We start from the raw sequence: 21,158 nt of genomic DNA on the forward strand, positions 1-21,158 counted from the left end.
ATTGTGTATGATCTTTCTAATGTGTTGTTGGATTCTGATTGCTAGAATTTTGTTGAGGATTTTTGCATCTATGTTCATCAGTGATATTGGCCTGTAGTTTTCTTTTTTTGTGACATCTTTGTCAGGTTTTGGTATTAGGGTGATGGTGGCCTCGTAGAATGAGTTTGGAAGTTTACCTTCCTCTGCAATTTTCTGGAAGAGTTTGAGGAGGATAGGTGTTAGCTCTTCTCGAAATTTTTGGTAGAATTCAGCTGTGAAGCCGTCTGGACCTGGGCTTTTGTTTGCTGGAAGATTTCTGATTACAGTTTCAATTTCCATGCTTGTGATGGGTCTGTTAAGATTTTCTATTTCTTCCTGGTTCAGTTTTGGAAAATTGTGCTTTTCTAAGAATTTGTCCATTTCTTCCACGTTGTCCATTTTATTGGCATACAACTGCTGATAGTAGTCTCTTATGATCCTTTGTATTTCTGTGTTGTCTGTTGTGATCTCTCCATTTTCATTTCTAATTTTATTGATTTGATTTTTCTCTCTTTGCTTCTTGATGAGTCTGGCTAATGGTTTGTCAATTTTATTTATCCTTTCAAAGAACCAGCTTTTGGCTTTGTTGATTTTTGCTATGGTCTCTTTTGTTTCTTTTGCATTTATTTCTGCCCTAATTTTTAAGATTTCTTTCCGTCTACTAACTCTGGGGTTCTCCAATTCTTCCTTTTCTAGTTGCTTTAGTTGTAGAGTTAGGTTATTTATTTGACTTTTTTCTTGTTTCTTGAGGTATGCCTGTATTGCTATGAACTTTCCTCTTAGCACTGCTTTTATAATGTCCCACAGGTTTTGGGTTGTTGTGTTTTCATTTTCATTAGTTTCTATGCATATTTTGATTTCTTTTTTGATTTCTTCTGTGATTTGTTGGTTATTCAGAAGTGTGTTGTTCAACTTCCATATGTTGGAATTTTTAATAGTTTTTCTCCTGTAATTGATATCTAATTTTAATGCATTATGGTAAGAAAAGATGCTTGGAATGATTTCAGTTTTTTTGAATTTATCAAGTTTAGATTTATGGCCCAGGATGTGATCTATCCTGGAGAAGGTTCCATGAGCACTTGAAAAAAAGGTGAAATTCATTATTTTGGGGTGAAATGTCCTATAGATATCAATTAGGTCTAACTGATCTAATGTATCATTTAAAGTTTGCGCTTCTTTGTTAATTTTCTGTTTAGTTGATCTGTCCATAGGTGTGAGTGGGGTATTAAAGTCTCCCACTATTATTGTGTTATTGTTGATTTCCCCTTTCATACTTGTCAGCATTTGTCTTACATATTGCAGTGCTCCTATATTGGGTGCATATATATTTAGAATTTTTATATCTTCTTCTTGGATTGTTCCTTTGATCATTATGTAATGGCCTTCTTTGTCTCTTCTCACAGCCTTTGTTTTAAAGTCTATTTTATCAGATATGAGTATTGCCACTCCTGCTTTCTTTTGGTCTCTATTTGCATGGTATATCTTTTTCCAGCCCTTCACTTTCAGTCTGTATGTGTCCCTTGTTTTGAGGTGGGTCTCTTGTAAGCAGCATATAGAGGGGTCTTGTTTTTGTATCCATTCGGCCAGTCTTTGCCTTTTGGTTGGGGCGTTCAACCCATTTACGTTTAGGGTAATTATTGATAAGTATGATCCCGTTACCATTTACTTGATTGTTTTGGGTTCAGGTTTATACACCCTTTTCGTGTTTCCTGTCTAGAGAATATCCTTTAGAATTTGTTGGAGAGCTGGTTTGGTGGTGCTGAATTCTCTCAGCTTTTGCTTGTCTGGAAAGCTTTTGATTTCTCCTTCGTATTTGAATGAGATCCTTGCTGGGTACAGTAATCTGGGCTGTAGGTTATTTTCTTTCATCACTTTAAGTATGTCTTGCCATTCCCTCCTGGCCTGAAGAGTTTCTATTGAAAGATCAGCTGTTATCCTTATGGGAATCCCCTTGTGTTTTATTTTTTTTTCCCTTGCTGCTTTTAATATTTGTTCTTTGTGTTTGATCTTTGTTAATTTGATTAATATGTGTCTTGTGGTGTTTCACCTTGGGTTTATCCTATTTGGAACTCTCTGTGTTTCTTGGTCTTGGGTGATTATTTCTTTCCCCATTTTAGGGAAGTTTTCAACTATTATCTCCTCAAGGATTTTCTCATGATCTTTCTTTCTGTCTTCTTCTTCTGGGACTCCTATAATTCGAATGTTGGAGCGTTTCATATTGTCCTGGAGGTCTCTGAGATTGTCCTCGTTTCTTTTAATTCGTTTTTCTTGTTTCCTCTCTGATTCATTTATTTCTACCGTTCTATCTTCTATTTCACTAATCCTATCTTCTGCCTCCGTTATTCTACTATTTGTTGCCTCCAGAGTGTTTCTGATCTCATTTATTGCGTTATTCATTATATTTTGACTCTTTTTTATTTCTTCTAGGTCCTTGTTAAACCTTTCTTGCATCTTCTCAATCCTTGTCTCTAGGCTATTTATCTGTGCTTCCATTTTGATTTCAAGACTTTGGATCATTTTCACTATCAATATTCGGAATTCCTTCTCCAGTAGATTCCCTACTTCTTCCTCTTTTGTTTGGTTTGGTGGGCAACTTTCCTGTTCCTTTACCTGCTGAGTATTCCTCTGTCTCTTCATCTTGGTTATATTGCTGCGTTTGGGGTGGCCTTTTTATATTCTGGTAATTTGTGGAGTTCTCTTTATTATGGAGCTTCCTCACTGTGGGTGGGGTTCTATCAGTGGCTTGTCAAGGTTTCCTGGTTATGGAGGCTTGTGTTGGAGTTCTGGTGGGTGGAGCTGAGTTTCTTCTCTCTGGAGTGCAGTAGAGTGACCAGTAATGGGTTATGAGACATCGAAGGTTTTGGAATAATTTTGAGCTGCCTGTATATTGAAGCTCAGGGGAGTGTTCCTGTGTTGCTGGAGAATTTGAGTGGTATGTCTTGTTTTGGAACTTGTTGGCCCTTGGGTGGAGCTTGGTTTCAGTGTAGGTATGAAGGCATTTTATGAGCTCCTATTGCTTAATGTTCCCTGAATTCAAGAGTTCTCTATTGTTTTCAGTCTTTGGATTTAAGCCTCCTGCTTCTGGTTTTCAGTTTTATTTTTACAGTAGCCTCTAGACTTCTCCATCTATACAGCACTGATGATAAAACATCTAGGTTAAAGATGAAAAGTTTCTCCACATTGAGGGACACTCAGAGAGGTTCACTGAGTTACAAGGAGAAGAGAAGATGGAGGGGGTAGTTAGAGGTAACTGGAATGAGATGCAGTGAGATCAAAAGAGGAGAGAGCAAGCTAGCCAGTAGTCACTTCCTTATGTGCACTCTATAGTCTGGACCGCTCAGAGGTATTTACAGAGTTATACGGGGAAGAGGAGAGGGAGGAAGTAGACAGAGGTGACCAGGAGGATAAGAGAGAGGAATGAAAAGGAGAGAGACAAATCCTGCCAGTAACCATTTCCTTAGGTGTTCTCCACAATCTGGAACACACAGAGATTCACAGAGTTGGATAGAGAAGAGATGGGGGAGAAAAGAGACAGAGGCCACCTGGTGGAGAAAAAGGAGAGTCCAGAGGAGGAGAGAGTGGTCAAGCCAGTAATCTCGCTCTCAGGTAAACTTGGGTAGTGAAGTTTGGGTTTTTAAATGTACAAAATTGACAACAAAAACCTAAGAGCAAAGATTAAAAATCGGTTTTTGAAGACAATGGTCTGCTTTTCTGGTTGCCTGATGTCCTCTGCCAGCCTAAAGAAGTTGTTTTTTGGAGTTTGCTCGGCGTTGAAATGTTCTTTTGAGGAATTTGTGAGGGAGAAAGTGGTCTTCCCGTCCTATTCCTCCGCCATCTTTTCTAACCTAGTGTTTTATCATTGGTGTTGTATAGACGGAGAAGTCTTGAGGCTACTATAAGAATAAAATTGAAAACCAGGAGCAGGACACTTAAGTCCAAATCCTGAGAACACCAGAGAACTTCTGACTCCGGGAAGCATTAATTGATAGGAGCTCATCAAATGCCTCCATACCTACACAGAAACCAAGCACCACCCAAGGGCCAACAAGTTCCAGAGCAAGACATACCACGGAAATTCTCTCCAGCAACACAGGAATATAGCCCTGAGCTTCAATATACAGATTACCCAAAGTCACTCGAAACCCACTGACATCTCATAACTCATTACTGGAAACTTCATTGCACTTCAGAGAGAATAAATCCAGCTCCACCCACCAGAACACCGACACAAGCTTCCTTAACCAGGAAAGCATGACAAGCCACCCATCCAACCCCACCCACAGTGAGGAAACTCCACAAAAAAGAGAACTCCACAAACTGCCAGAATACGGAAAGGTGACCCGAAACACAGCAATATAAACAAAATGAAGAGTCAGGATCATAAGAGACTACTCTCAACAACTATATGCCAATAAAATGGACAACGTGTAAGAAATGGACAAATTCTTAAGAGTACAACTTTCCAAAACTGAACTGGGAAGAAATAGAAAATCTCAACAGACACATCACAAGCATGGAAATTGAAACTGTAATCAGAAATTTTCCAGCAAACAACAGCCCAGGACCAGATGGCTTCGCAGCTGAATTCTACCAAAAATTTAGAGAAGAGCTAACATTTATCCTTCCAGAAAATTGCAGACGAAGACAAACTGCCGAACTCATCCTATGAGGCCACCATCATCCTAATACCAACACCTGACAAAGAAGCCACAAAAAAAGAAAACTACAGGCCAATATCACTGATGAACATAGATGCAAAAATCCTTAACAAAATTCTAGCAATTAGAAGCAAGAAAGAAAAACACTAATATAGTATACTAATGCATATATATGGAATTAGAAAGATGGTAACAGTAACCCTGTATGCAAGACAGCAAAGAGACACAGATGTATAGAACAGCTTTCTGGACTCTGTGGGAGAGTGCGAGGGTGGGATGATTTGGGAGGATGGCATTGAAATATGTATATTATCATATGTGAAATGAATCGCCAGCCCAGGTTTGATGCATGATACAGGATGGTCGGGGCTGGTGCACTGTGATGATGACCCAGAGGGATGGTATGGGGAGGGAGGTCGGAGGGAGGTTCAGGAAGGGGAGCACATGTACACCTGTGGAAAATTCATGTCAGTGTATGGCAAAACCAATACAATATTGTAAAGTAATTAGCCTCCAATAAATTTATATTAAAAATATGAGTAATTTTGACACTGGTGGGTGGGGACACAGTTAGACTTGGTGCAATTTGAGACTCAAGTATTGTTCCCTATAATTCAGACCAGTACTATCATCTCTCTGCTGAAAACTGGAAGGGTATCATGTGTACCTTCCTACAGTTCCCTGTATGTCCTCTCTCCTATGAACTCTAACTATATGGAGTCAATAATCTCTCTTCTTGGGGAGACTGTTTGTCTCTGCCTAGGTACAACTTCCAAGTATGTGTTGGAAACTATTTCTAGAGTTGGGGCAATTGTAGAACTCTCCTTGCTTGCTCCCCGCCTCAGAAATCCATTCCCTGCTGCCAGATGTTTGATGTAAAACAAGGCTCTTTAATTTGCCTTTTCTACTTTGGAGTTAGTTGAGACAAGAGGATAAATGTGTCCTTTAGTCCTTTATGTCGATTGAAATGGAGGTCCCCCTGCAATCAGAAATCACAGAATGACTTGTGAATGCAAGGCACTGACTTCTGTGCATGGGTGCAAACTTGACTGGGGATATGTGTTGGGGCTTTAGGGAGCCCCAGTCTTACTGGAGGAACATGCCTATTACAAATAGTATTTGCTATGTGGTATGTTCAGTTCCGTTCAGTCTCTCAGTCATGTCTGACTCTTTGCCACCCCATGGACTGCATCACAACAGGGCTTGCTCTTCTTCACCAACACCTGGAGCTTGGGCAAACTCATGTCCATCGAGTCGGTGACTCCATCCAACCATCTCATCCTCTGTCATCCTCTTCTCCTCCTGCCTTCAAGCTTTCCCAGTAACAGGGTCTTTTCTAATGAGTCAGTCCTTCACTTCAGTTGGCCAAAGTATTGGAGGTTCAATTTCAGCATTGGGCCTTCCGATGAATACCCAGGTTTGGTTTCCTTTAGGATGACTGGGTGGATCTCCTTGTAGTCCAAGGGACTCTCAAGAGTCTTGTCTACACCACAGTTCAAAACCATCAATTCTTCATTGCTCACCATTCTTTATGGTGCAAATGTCACATCCATACATGACAACTGGAAAAATCATAGCTTTGATTATAATGAATTTTTTCAGCAAATTAATGTCTCTGCTTAAAAAAAAATTATATACGTTTCTCAGAGCTTTTCTTCAAACAAGCAAGCATCTTATAATTTCATTGCTGCAGTCATCATTGGCAGTGATTCTGGAGCCTCTGAATATAAAGTCTCTCACTGTTTCCATTGTTTCCCCATCTATTTGCCATGAAGTGATGGGACCAAATGACATGATCTTTATTTTCTGAACATGAAGTTTAAACCAGCTGGTTCACTCTCCTATTTCACTTTTATCAAGAGGCTCTTTAGTTCTTTAATTTCTGCTGTAAGGGTGGTGTCTTCTGCATACCTGAGGCTACTGATATGTTTCCCAGAAATCTTGATTCCAGCTTGTGCTTCATCCAGTTGGGCATTTCACGTGATACTCTGCATATAAGTTAAATAGCAAGTTGACAATATACAGACTTTACGTACTCCTTTCCCGATTTGGAACCAGTCTGCCGTTTCATGTTCAGTTCTAACTGTTGCTTCTTGACCTGAATACAGATTTCTCAGAAGGCAAGTATGATGGTCTGGTATTCCCATCTCTGTGAGTTTTCCACAGTTTGTTGTGACCCACAAAGTTAAAGGCCTTTGCATGGTCAATAAAGCAGAAGAAGGTGTTTTTCTAGAATTTTCTCCCTTTTTCTATGAACGAACGAATGTTGACACTTTGATCTCTGCTTCCTCTGCCTTTTCTAAATCCAGCTTGAACATATGGAATTTTACAGTTAATGTACTGTTGAAGACTTGCTTGGAGAAATTACTTTGGTAGTATATGAGGTGATTGCAACTGTGTGGTAGTTGAACATTCTTTGAAATCACCTTTTTGGGGGATTGCAAGGAAAATGACCTTTCCAGTCCTACGGCCACTGCTGAGTTTTCCACATGTCCTGGCATATTGAATGCAGCACTTTAAGAGCATCATCTTTTAGGGTCTGATATATCTCTACTGCAATGCCGTCACCTCCACTCTTTGCTCTTAGTGATGCTTCTGAAGACCTATTTGACTTTGCATTTCAGGATTGTCTAGCTTTAGGTGAGTGATCACATCGTTGTGGTTATCTGGGTCATTAATCTTTTTTGTGCAGTTCTTCTATGTAGACATTATTATGTAGACATACTTCTAAGAGACATTACTTTACCAGAAAACGTCTGCATAGTCAAAGCTACGATTTTACCAGAAATCGTGAGTGGATGTGAGAGTTGGACCATAAAGAAACCTGAGTACCAAAGAATTGATGCTTTTAAACTGTGATGTTGGACAAGACTCTTGAGAGTCCCTTGGACTTCAAGGAGATCCAACCGGTCCATACTAAAGGAAATAAGTCCTGAATATTCATTGGAAGGACCGATGCTGAAGCTGAACCTCCAAAACTTTGGACACCTTTTGGGAAGAACTGACTCTTTAGAAAATACCTTGATGAAGGGAAAGATTAAAGACAGAAGGCAAAGGGGAAGACAGAAGATGAAATTGTTGGGTGGCATCACTGACCTGATGAAGATGAGTTTGAGCAAGCTCTGAGAGTTGGTGATGAACAGGGAACCCTGGCTTGCTGCACCCATGATATAGCAAAGAGTAGGACGTGACTGAGAGACTGAACTGAACTGATATACACAGGACATCAGGGAGCATGCAGAGGTCTTTGGGGTCCAGTAAAGCCTGTGTCCCTGGTGAGAGTGTTGAAAGATTTAGGTGGAAGGGAATGCTCCCCATCCTCTAGTGCAGGTCCTTGAATCCAAGGAAGCAGCACAAGATTTTGAATGTGTTACCAAATATTGTTTTCTTAAAAAACGAAAAACCTATTTTCTGCAGGAGTGAGAACTTTGACTGAGTCTGTTCTCTAGATTTTACTGAGGGATGTGGAAGGGATCTGGAGTGGGCTGAGTCTGCAAAAATTATGTGACCAGCTGCTGGAGGGCCAGGCTTATGATTGACATTCTGCACTAGATGAAAAACAAATCCAGAGAAAAAGTGTCCCTTCTGGAGTGTACATGCCAATGTATCCCATTGTTTCAGCAGATCATTCAATGGTGTTTTGGACCAAGCAAGAAATGTATGAAGGGTGGTTTCTTTTGTCAATTCCTGTGGGTAGTTAGATGACTAAATGTTTGGTTACTTCATTGCATGGTTGAAATTATGCTTGAGAAAGAAAATTAGATGAGGTCCACACATATTTTGACATTAATCAACAAGCATAGGAAGGTTACTAAGGCAACTATACATAATTCAAACATGAGAGGCCAAATGGGAAAAGATTCATTTAACAGGGTGAGATTGGGCTGTACAGGTTGCCATAGTTGTTGCTATGACAAATAGCCATAACATCTACTTGTTGCTATGCTGGAGATGTGGGAAACTGACAAGAGAGCAAGAGCCTTTATGACTCTCCTTGCAGTGTGATTTCAGGGGAGAAGTAGTTGACAAGGAAAGGCTGACTGGTAAGGCCGAGGAAGGGAGTAATCTGATTAGTAATCATTAGTTCTTGTGGGAGCCCAGAAAACAGAAGCATTGGCTCAGTCAGAATTCTGGGCCAGGGTTCAGAGATAGATGTCACTTGGCTGGAATCAATATTTAGTCTTGGGGATGGCAGCCATAACCTCGAAAAAGATTTCCTTCTCCAAGGTGGCAGAATAATTCATATTTGTTCCAGACTTAGTAACCCAGAAAGCCCTCTCAGGGCCACTTGTTCTTAGCAGGCACACATGCAATCTAGAAGGTGGAATTATCATCATGGTGCATGAAAAAACTGAGGTTAAGAGACTTGATCAAGCTCACACAGTGAGGCATGTGAAAAGCCAAGCACAAACCCAGGGTAACAGTCCTCAAATTGTGTGTTTTTGCTCCACACCCACTGGGAGTGGTGGGTGGTGATCTGGAAGCAATGCTTAGGCAGAAGCTAACAATATTCAAATTTAAATTGAAGAAAGTAAGGAAAATCACTAAAACATTCAGCTATGACCTAAATCATATCCCTTATGATTATATAGTGGAGATGAAAAATAGATTCAAGGGATTAGGTCTGTTAGCCTGAAGAACTATTGATGGAGGTTCATGCCGGGGTCCAGCCGTGGTGGATCCAGGGTGATTTGAAGGTGGGGATGGAGTCGGCGTCCTGGAAAACACTTATTTAATTACAGATATAGAGGGAGATTAGAAACAGTTAGTGTACTAGGAGAATTAGTGGAGAAAAGAGGCTGAACAACTGGTTTACATGGAATACCAATCACCACCTATGTAGGCCACAGACGTCTTTCCATTCTCCCAAAGGAGAGGAGGCACTGAGGCCTCCCCGGACCGATCTCAGAAGTCCAGGCAGAATTAGCAGGCTTGGTGAGTACCCACATTTCAGATGGGAATTCAGCCAGGAAAACGGGGAGTGAGAAAGAAACAACACGGGGGAATCAGTCTTTCCAGAAACTGATCCAATTTCTTTATTTTTCAGGTTTGATTATATACCTTTTTGTTATACATAGGGATGAATACAGAGTCACGTGGGGGTCAGCAGACCTGACGCTTGTCACAATCAGGTGCTTCATATAAAATTATACAAAGGTCTTATGAGTTTCATCATCTTCTAGCCATGAGGTCTGCTGACATTTTATGGCCCTTTCTGATACCAGTCAGTTAACCAGAAAATTTATTTTTCCAGGGGTGATTTTTTCTTAAATCAGGCGCCACCCTCCAAATAATGTTGCATTCCTATAGGGTGAGGGTGTAGTGAGTTACAATCAAGAAAGGAATTTACTTAACCTAAGGTTTAACATGATTAATCTTAAAGGTTAATACTTATCTCTCCTATATGCTAGTTATATTCATTGTAAGGGCAGGAATATGGAGATTTAGCAGCAAATATTGGCTCAACAAATGCAAACCCTTCACCAATGTTCCCCTTAAGATCTATTTTGTCTTAAGATAGTATAAAGTTACATAGCATAGTGATTTATAGTGATTTATAACAAAGTACAGTGATCTATAACAAAAGAGAAGATTCACTAACTCAAAAGTCTAGTATTGCTAACATCAAAAACTACTATATTTCCTTTTCTATATTCCAAATACATTGATTAATATATTCCCAGGTGCCTAAGGATATGGAGGCCTGATGGCAATCATTGACTCATCAATGAAAAAAGCCCTATGCTAATGCTCCAAACTCTCTGTGCTGTTTATGGTTGAGAGGTTGTCACACACACACGAGCTAGTCTGTCAGCAGAGAGGTTTGACCTGAGACATCCTTGTCACACTCAGGGCAGGGAATTAGCAGTAATTATTGGCACAACAAATGAAAAAACCCTTCACCAATATAATTCCTAATCAACCCACTAATACTATACTAATGATCTTCTAACTTCTCAAAAAGAGTCTGTGCTTAGAAAGTTTTAAAACATCCCGTGCCTCTCACAGTTGGGAGGCTGTAAGCAATCACATGCAGCCAGATGAGCCTGATCAGGCAGGCCAGAGAACCTTCAGAGTTCGTAAGTTGAAACACTCTGGTCACGCCCAGGAATTTTTATTAACTTGGAGCTGCAAGTTAACTCCTTCTCCGAGAGAAATAGTTATGGGGGAGAGCTCCCCATAAAGTACTCTGATTTGGGGGTAGATGCTCGGGAACAGGGGGTTTCCTGAGGCTTGATCATTCCTTTGTGTATGCCAAGCTTCCTTCCTCATGACCTTTGCCATGGGAGGAGTTCCTCACACTGGCTCCCAACAGGTTCATAACATTGTATGGGAGGTGGTCATCAAAACCATCCTCAAGAAAAACAAATGTGAGAAGGCAAAGTTGTTGCCTGAGGAGGCCTTAAAAATAGCTGAGAAAATAAGAGAAGTGAAAGGCAAAGGAGAAAGGGAAAGATATATCCAATGGAATGCAGACTTCCAGAGAATAGCAAGGAGAGATAAGAAAGTCTTCATAAGTGAATAGTGCAAGATTTAGAGGAAAACAAAAAGAATTATAAAGATTATAGATCTCTTCAAGAAAAGTGGAGATACCAGAGGAACACTTCGTGCAAAGATTGGCACAATAAAGGACATAAATTTAAAGACATAACAGAAGCAGATGAGATTAAGAAGAGGTGGTACGAATGCACAGAATTATACAAAAATGGTCATAATGACCAGGATAGGGATGATGCTGGGGTCACTCACATAAAGACAGATATGCTGGAGTATGAAGTCAAGTGGGCTTTAGGAAGCAGCACTACAAGAGAAGCTAGGGAAGGTGATGAAATTCCAGCTGAGCTGTTTAAAAATCCTAAAGAATGAGGTTCTTAAAGTGCTGCATTCAATATGTCTGCAAATTTGGAAAACTCATCAGTGGCCACAGTGCTGGAAAAGGTCAGTTTTCATTCCAATGCAAAAGAAAGGCAATTCCAAAGAATGTTCAACCTATCTATCAGTCATTGTGCTCATCTCACTTGCTAGCAAGGTAATGCTCAAAATTGTTCAAGCTAAGTTTCAACACTACATGAAGTGAGAACATCCAGATATATAATCTGGTTTGCGGAACCAGAGATCAAATTGTGAACATCCATTGGATCATAGAGAAAACAAGGGAATCCCAGAAAAACATTTCCATCTGTTTCACTGACTATGCTGAAGCCTTTCACTGTGTGGACCACAACAAATTGTGGAAAAATCTTAAGGAAATGGGAGTACCAGATCACCTTACTTTTCTCCTAACAAGTCTCTTTGTAGGTCAAAAAGCAGCAGATAGAATCAGACATGGAACAACTGAAAGATTTAACATTGGGAAAGGAGCATGACAAGGTATACATTGTCACTCTGGTTATGTAATTTATATGTAGCATACATCATTCAATATGCTGGTCTGGATAAATCCCAAGCTGGACTCAAGATTACTGGGAGAAGTATTAACATCCACAGATATGAAGATAACACTACCCTAATAATAGAAAGCAAAGAACTGAAGAACCTCTCTATGAGGAGAGGAGATGAAAAAACTAGCTTAAACTCAACATTCAAAAAACTATTCACAAAAGGATACTCAACATTCATGGCATCCAGTCCCACCACTTCATGGCATATAGATGAGAGAAAAGTGGAAACAGTGGCAGATTTTATTTCCTTGAGCTCCAAAATCACCATGGACCTTGACTGCAGCCACAAAATTAAGACACTTGCTCTTTGGAAGGAAGAAAGGCTATGAAAAACCTTGTATTAGTGTATTAAAAAGCAAAGACTCACTTTGCTACAGAGGTCTGTAGTGTCAAAGCTATGGTTTTTCAAGTAATCAGGTACAGATGTGCAATCTGGACCATAAGAAATGGTGAATGCCAAAGAATTGAGCTTTGAACTGTGGTGCTTGAGAAGATTCTTGAGAGTCCCTTATACAACAAGGAGATCAAACCAGTCAATCTGAAAAGAAATCAACCTCTCATCCCTGCTGTCTTAGCTGAGGCATCTACTGAGGGCTTCCAGGTGGAAAGAATGGATTCTCCCACTGCAAAAGTGCCTAATCATGGCAGCTCCAAGCAAACAGTTTGTAGCCCCACCCATGGAGAATCTCAGAAAGGCTGAATGCTCTGTGTACCCTGGGTCTCCAGATACATGCTTTGCATTCTCCCCAGCAGCACTGAAGTCCAAGGAAGGGGCATTCTGGGCCCTGGAGGAGAAGGATGGCTCATGGATCCACTGGGGCCATCACTTACCAAGTAGGATTGGAAAGGAAAGAGGAGGCATGAGATGGCAGAGACCTGGTGACTGGGTGTGGGACCCAAGGGAACCAGCTCTCTATAAAGTACTTCACCCAAACTCCCCTGGAGAAGTCTAGTGATAAGCTCATCTCAGATGGGATGAAGAGAGTCTATTTCATTACCCCTTATATTTCCTCTGAATGAGGAAGTGGTAGAGTTGGTGGGTCATCACAAACTCTTAAATGGCCTAGGCTATCTCCCAGTCGCTTTGGGGCTGCCTCTCCGTAGCTTCAGTCATGTAGTTCTGGAGGAAATTGACAATCATGTGTGCTGCTCGGTCAATCGAAGAGTGAAGATGGAGATTCACGAGGGCAGCAGATTCTCATAGTGGTGGGAGAGATCGGCTCCTCTGGGAGAGCGTGTCTCCCAGCACTGCTCCTACAACCAGCTCAGGCCCTGAAACCCTGGCCAGGAAATAAATGACTAGCCCACAGAAACTCAAAGACAGGTCAGCTTTTCTCTGAAGGTATCACAGAGAAACCTATCAATTATGCCTCTTGTCCACAGGTCACTCCTGGATCCCACCTTCCTGATTCTCTGTTATAGCCCCTGCCTTACTGTGTGCCCATGAACATGGGGGTGTCTTTTTTATTAGTTACTTTCACATCTTAATACTTCAGCAAATCTCTACACTTCTCGGTTGTTGCTCCCTTAGGAGACTGGTTCTCCCCATTTGCTCAGGACTTTCCCTGTTTTTAAACTGACATTTATCTGTACTGAGAACTTCCTTGGTCCCAGGTAGCCCCAGACTGTTGGTCATCTTATACCTCTGTTCAGGCTGGAGTAATTCTCCCTAATCCTCTGTTCACCACAGTGTACTGTCTTCTAACCATGCTCCACACCTCACAGGGCAGTGGGTGCAATCCTTTCCCAGTTGCACAGACCTCTCTGGACCCTTTGAGAACCCTGGTCAGAGCCCTGGTCAGAAGGCCTGGGATTATGAAACCATTGGTTGTTTGCATATCTATCTGCTTGTATGTTTGTTTATATATGTGTTTGTATGTGTGTTTGTATGTGTCTCTGACTAGCTATGCATATTTACTTGTGTCTCTGTGTATGTTTTTGTGTGTCTGCTTGTGTGTTTCCATGTGTTTGTGTGTCTGTCTGTGTCGTTGTGGGTGATGCATATGTCTGTGTGACTGTGTGTCTAAGAGTGTATTTGTGTGTGTCTGCCTGTGTCCATGTACAGCAGCAGGAGCATCACTCGGGCTGACCCTCAGAGGGAGAGGCTTACCAGTCCATATGTACACTCCAGCTGCCCGCGTGGATCAATGGTACCCCTGAGCTGAGCACTCCCTGGCAGTAGGATTTATCCACCCCACCAAACATCACCACACTGCCTTTCACCCTGCGTGTGTAGAGAGAAGAGAGGAGGGGATCCTTGGAAGACAGTAACAACAGCACTGTCTATTAGCTGTGCTGGTCCACCCATTAAGGCCCTAATAAGGTCCCCATGTACAGATGCAGAAATAGAGGCTAGGAGCGATTGAGATCCAGACTGAGGTCAGTTCCTGGCTAATGAGTGGCACAGAGGAGGTTAGAAGCTGAGTCACCTGGCTGGGCTCCACCCACTATAGCTACTGAAGATGCCCTACCTCCTGCAGCCTGAGTACTCAGACACACTCAGAGGACACGGTGCTGAAGCATAATGGGTTTCTCCTGTCCAGCTTGTCATTTTTCAGGAAACTCAAAGTCTAGGAGTTCTAAGGGTGTGGGTTCAGGTCACTGAGAGTTAGCACCACTGGCCTGTGATCTCTACTGTTCAAAGCGCCCCAAACTCAGAAGGGACCCGACTTCTGCTCTCCCTGTCTTGAAATGCCTAATATTTCTTGAACAAGGGGTCCCACATGTTTGTTTTGTGTCCCACACTTTTATTTTTCACTGGCTCCTGCAAATTGGGTAGCTGTTCCTGGGCTCCCAGTGGAATGCTAATGAGGATGGAAAGATATCCACCATCCTTCTCCTTCCTTCCTTATCAAATTGATAAGCAAATCATATTGTTTTTGCCTCCAACTTGTTTCCTGTTGCCTTCCATTAGTCTTCCTCCTCACTCACCCCCACTAGACCAAGTTACTGGTTTTGAGCCCAGGAGCAGGGTTGTGTTCCAATAAAACATTATTTATAAAAGCCAGTGGTGAAGTCAGGTACAGCCCAGGGCTATATTTATCCTGGGTTATATTATCTCTCAGGAATCTTCTTTATCAAGTGTTCTATAATTTCGTGCAACTGAAAGCATCTTAAGGCTAATTTGGAGAAAGGGATTGTCCATCTCAGACTTACTTGCTCAGGTAGAAGGCCAAAACAGGCTCAGTAATGGCACCTTGATTCTCCAGCTTGTCAAAGATGGGGATGGCTCCAGAGAAGGATTCGTTGGAGTAGTTCAAGCCCAAGATGCCATCATAAGCTCTGCCCTCAAACGCGTATTCCACCACGCTTAGCCCAAATGGCTGGTCAGTACATATAAGGTCCCCAATCTGTGACAGAGAAGAGCGTTCCCACTTACAGATATGTGAAGTGGGGTTAGGACTGGACTGGGGTGCATTGCCGTTATATCCTCAGAGAAGAATTGAGGCTGGGCTGTGTCTTTGGTGGGCCTCAGACAGTTAGACCAAGCTGGGAGGGGAATTTGATTTCCAATTGTTAGAGGCTATTTTAAACATCAGCCCTCTGAAAAACACCACCTGAGTGAGTCAAATTGGCCTGTGTCTTCTGTACAGGTGGGGCAACCGAGTCAGGTCAGGACCCATTGGTGCCCCTTTGTGGACAAAATGAGTCGAGAGCAAGGTAGCCTTCTCTGGCATCACTATGACGTAATGACAGGAATCTACTGAATTATCTGTAAGGTACTGTGGATTCTACATCTGTCCAGGAAGACAGAAGCCAAAAACACAGTCTTGCTTGCAGGGATTTATGAAACTACTGCCTGGGAAATTCACATTTGGGGATATGTGTATATTTGTGTGAGTGTGCATGAGAGGGAAAGAGAGAGAGGGGAACTACTCAAGTACTTTGGAGAAACAGGCCATACATTCGATTAGACTCTCAGAAGCACCCTAGAGTGAGAACTCATATATCAGGCCCCTTGACATCTCTGGCCTCCAGTGTCCCACTATGGATACCTGAAGCCCTTGACTGCCCCCAGAGTCCCCAGATCAGTTTTATTCTGTCCCTAAACACCCTACAGTAACTGCCGTCCTGAAAGCCAACCCAGCTCCACCTTTTACCACATGTGTGACCTCAGCAAGGCCCTTGCTGTCTGCACCTCAGTTTCCTCATATGTCTCATGAGCTAATCAGACCACCTGCTGTGTGGGGTTGTTGCAGGATTAAACCAATTATTACCTGAAAGTGCCTGGAACAGTCTATGAATATAAAAGTGGATGCTTTTTCCCCCTCTTCTCGCTCCCAGTGAAATGAGAGTTGAACTGCTCATGGGCAGAGGAGCTGCAAGTCCACACCTCAAGCCACTCCCTGGGTTAGCTAATTCATTTGCTCCTGTGTCACCACGGGCACTGCCTTCCCAGGGACAGAATCCTGTGGGAAAGATGGCCAATATCTATGGGAATTAGGCCTGGAAGGGTCCTGACAGATGGCCCTGCATCTGTTCTGCAAGCAGGGGTCACTCCATAGCCAGTCCTGATTCAACTTCTGTTTAAAAGTTACCCGAATGGTGTCATACGCAAGAAATCCCTTCATGCTCCCAGATCCATAGGCGATGCTGAAGGTCTTTTGGGTAGGTTGGAAGGCGGAAGACTTGTAATGTCTGAACCTAACTTGTGTAGCTACAGACAAAAGAGATGAGTGTCATCAGGTGCCAAGGGTGGAAACAGGGCGGCAGGGCAAGTGAAGGATGGTCTGGGTATAGGGTCTGTACACACAACAGGCTGAACTGGGGCAAAAGGGGGAGGTCACCCACAAGTCAGATGAACCCATATCAAAGATAACCTGGAACTCCTGAGGGAGTGTTCCAATGGTGACTTTACCCATATAGAACTTAACACAGAGAAGGACGGAGTGGGTTAGTGCAGAACTGGCTACCCTCTGTTCCCACACTGCTGCCTCCCATTGGGTGTCACATATCTCTTGAGATCACTTTCTAACCACCGCACAGCTCATAGTCTTTGGTCAGAGAGGTGCTTGCATTTGATATTTTTTCCCTGTGCTACACTGTATGCAGGATATTGATTGTATGACCGGGCGTTGGAGTGGTACAACCTGCATTTGAAATGCAGAGGCATAACCACTGGAACTCCAGCCCCTTTGGACACCCAGGGAAGTCCTGGTGGATTCATTTGAGAAACACTGTAGTCTCTTCAAACCAAGCTTTAGCACCCCCTTTTCCAGGAGGTCCTTCTTGAACAACCCGAGCCACTCCCTCTAAACTCAGACCACATCCAATCAACACCACACAAGTGACCCTTTCATTTGACATGTATTTACTCTTTGCCTATCTCTCAGGCTGGCATGGGCATTCTTGAAGACAAAATAAGCCCTTTTTCTCATCTAAAATCAGTAAGTGCTGTGCTAGATTCTGATGGCTTTCCACGGAATACAGGTTCAGTAACTTTTTACAACTGTGGTTCTTGCTTCTGTGGAAACTGAATTCATCTGCCTGGTTATTCACAATTGCTTTGCAGTTGGTTCTACCTTCTGATCAGAGATGGTTCACTCTTCATCTGTACCTAGATGACTCCCTTAGTTCAGAAGGAATTGCTGCTGCTGCTGCTGCTGCTAAGTCAATTCAGTCATGTCCCATTCTGTGCAATCCCATCAACAGCAGCCAACCAGTCTCCACTGTCCCTGAGATTCTCCAGGCAAGAATACTGGAGTGGGTTGCAATTTCCTTCTCCAATTCAGGAAAATGAAAAGTGAAATTGAAGTAGCTCAGTTGTGTCTGACTCTTAGTGATCCCGTGGACTGCAGCCTACCAGGCCTCTCCAACCTTGGGTTTTTCCAGGCAAGAGGACTGAAGTGGGTTGCCATTGCCTTCTGCTCAGAAGGAACAATCTCCCTCAAACTAGTGACACATCTTTGACACAGAAGTGGATGTTCACCTGCCACCTGATAATTTCTGGGCCCAGTCACCAAGACAAGAGTTGAGGATGATAGTGCCTTCTCCTCTGCGTGGGGCCCCTTTGGCCCAGTGTTTCTGCCTCCTGCAGGGGCACCAGCCCCAACATCCCACGTGGCATCTCCGGATGAGCCCCAGTGCTATGCTAGAGCACCAGGGGGCGCTGTGGAGCACCATCCTCCCAAAACACTCACCTCCATGATGTTCCTCAGGGGGTGAATAGTTATACCTGAGCCACGAGAAGAAAACTGAGACAGTCTGTAAACATGTTCCTTGAGGAAATCGTTCAGCATTTTTTTTTTCACTGAAGGTATTTCTCATGGTCTTTGTTTTCCTTAGAAATATTCTTTCAACAAACATTTGAAAAAGAAAACAAAGAAGATGCTACATTTAGCTGTCAGTATTAAGGTATAACTGTCATTGTAATGGCACTGTGTGTTTTCTAATCATTTTTATGTCACCTTAATATAAGAATTTTATGCATATTCCAAGGCAAAGACGTAGGTTTGAATAAAGCTTCTGTTCTGTAATTTTGGGTAAGCCATACGATCATGTGGGGCTTCAGTTTCCCCTTCGGAAAAATGATGGAATGTAATGGTTCAGACCCTCCAAATAGAATATCTTGGGGTTAAGTGAAGTGATGGATAGAATATATCAGATAAATAAGAAGTCTCAAAAATGACAGTCATTAGCTTTGCTGTTGCCATCCCACTGTATCCTTTTCATAGAAGCTCAGGGAAGGAGGTAGAAGGGGGATTCCTATCCTCTTTTATAAGGGAGGAATTTGAAATGCAAGGGGTTTGTGAATTGGCTGTGGTCACACTGCTCGTCATATATAAAACAGTGAATAAGTAGCTCTCCCAATCTTTCTCCAAGTTGAAAGAGAAGAGAGAGTTTAAAGAAGAATCCAGACGATATAGAACAAGTTCTGGAAATGTAGAAAATTAAAAGAAAAGTTAAAAGAATACACCACAGAGAGAAATCCACTCACAGAGACTTCCAAAGGGATGGAGAGATAAATGATAGTGATACAGAGATGCAGACATAGACATATACACATGAAATAGAGAGGGAACAAAGAGGACATGTTAAATAAAATGTAGAAAAGTGCATTCCACAGGACCACATCTACATCTGCATTGACTGTGCTCTAAACAATTGCAAAGATTTCCAATTTCAATAGGTCATGACATGACTGGACCCCAGAGTTGTGCAACTATGCAAATCTACACAAAGAACCTTGGGTCCCACAGTTCCTATAGCAAGGTACTTATCAATATCTAAGGGCTCAACTTTAAGATTGCCAGGGAAATATTCCATTCCATCCTAAAACTGATGAGTAGAAGAAAAATCAGATTAAAAAAAATCACAGAAAGAAAGATGATGTGGCTTACAGTCTCCATAATTAAATGACTATGCACTCTGAGAAGGCCACCAGCCTAAGAAGCCCAAGCCACTTCATGTTTCTTTCCTGGCTCCATGGACTCGGGGAAGTTCAGGTTCTTAGCATGTAGTGGTGACTAGGTGGCCCTAGTTATATATGCTCTGGCATGCCCTAGTTTAGCCCTTTAGGCCAATAATAGGTCTGAAAAAAACACAAAGGTCTCGATAAAATCTTTATCTTCATCAGTGTTCTTGGCGAGTGGACTTTGAAGCTTCTCAGAATACAGAACATTGAACTATAACCTCTTCCTTGAAGTTTGACTGGAAAATCAAACTGATCTGCATGGGCACCTAAGAAGATGGAGAACCTTGCCTACTTGGAGGGAAAAAACAAACAAAAAAACAAACAAACTACTGCTAAGTACATCATAAAAATGGATACTAAGAGTCATGCTCAACATTCATTGTTTCATGTCATCTTCCTAGCCACTTCATGGGATATGCATTGATGTCTTCACTGGATAGGAGATAATATGAAGATAAGTTGTCAAATGGTGAAGTGAAGACTTCAGGGAGAGCCCAGGGACATACAACTGCCTTTAGGTAGTGGGTCTAATGGCAGACATCAGTGGCACCTATGATGCCAGGCTGCATCAAAGATTTAGGGCAGAACAGTACTTCAGTTGCCTGGTTTCAGTGTTGGAAGAAATGTCATATGCATCCACAATATATTTTATATCATCCAACAAATGTACAAGGAAGAACTGTGTGCTAGTTTGTGGGTTAAAGTCTTCAAATTCAAAGTTGATGAAAACAAAAGTAGTCTTTATCTTAAGAGAGCTAGCAGTTTAGTTCTCACAAAGTCATGGCCCCAGGAGGCAGGAGTTATGACACTAGGACAAGGTGGCCATGTTGAACCATGGGCCACACAGGCCTTACCACTGGAGCAGCCTTTCTTCCACTTCACCCATGCTGGAAAGCAGGCCAGTTGGCCATGGTTTCAAGAGAATCAGAAGTTTGGATATTTATGTACAATCTACAGATTTTAATGTTAGCAACTTTTTTTTTTTTTCAAAAAACCATGGGAATGAAATCTCCACAGTGATGTGCTGGAATCAGCCTTGAGTCTCTGTAGGATTTTATTTTTTGCCTAGAGTTGGGAGTGCAGTGGGGACAGAGAGGAATTTAAGTCATGTTGGTTGATTTAAAAAGAGAGTGAATGCATACTGAACATGTGTGTTTCCTTTCTGTTTATAAAGAAAGGTCATCAGGGACATACAAACCAACAAAATTTAACTGCTGAAGAGAAATGGATATATTTCTGATATAATTTCCTCATTGGGTCTATGTCATGAAAAATTTTGTCTGCCAAACCAAACATACAAAAATAATCAAAGACAAAACTACTGTGGCAGCCAAAGTAAATACAATCGTGTTTAATGACTCATCCAGGACTCCCAGGGCCTATTCCTGCTTGAGATATATCCATACCTGTCCCTTGAATACAACAGGAGCCTCTCCTGTTGCCAGGTGTGTTTAGATGGGGCACTGTGACTTAATCCTCATTTTTGCATGTTGTTTAAATTCAGTTATGGTAGTTAAATTGCATCAGGGGGAACATGACATCACTGACAAGTGACACACATATATGCCTTTTAAGCTATAGTGTTGGAAAAGACTCTTGAGAGTCCCATTGACTGAGATGAGATCA

At 42.1% G+C, this 21,158-nt stretch overlaps 1 pseudogene; it reads right to left on the reverse strand.

Moving 5' to 3' along the window:
- The window catches only part of LOC102170219, a 53,797-nt pseudogene that overhangs the window by 29,116 nt on the left and 3,523 nt on the right, over positions 1 to 21,158 (reverse strand).

The sequence above is a fragment of the Capra hircus genome, chromosome 29 (assembly GCF_001704415.2).
Source record: "Capra hircus breed San Clemente chromosome 29, ASM170441v1, whole genome shotgun sequence".
In the NCBI taxonomy this organism is placed as follows: Eukaryota; Metazoa; Chordata; class Mammalia; order Artiodactyla; family Bovidae; genus Capra; species Capra hircus.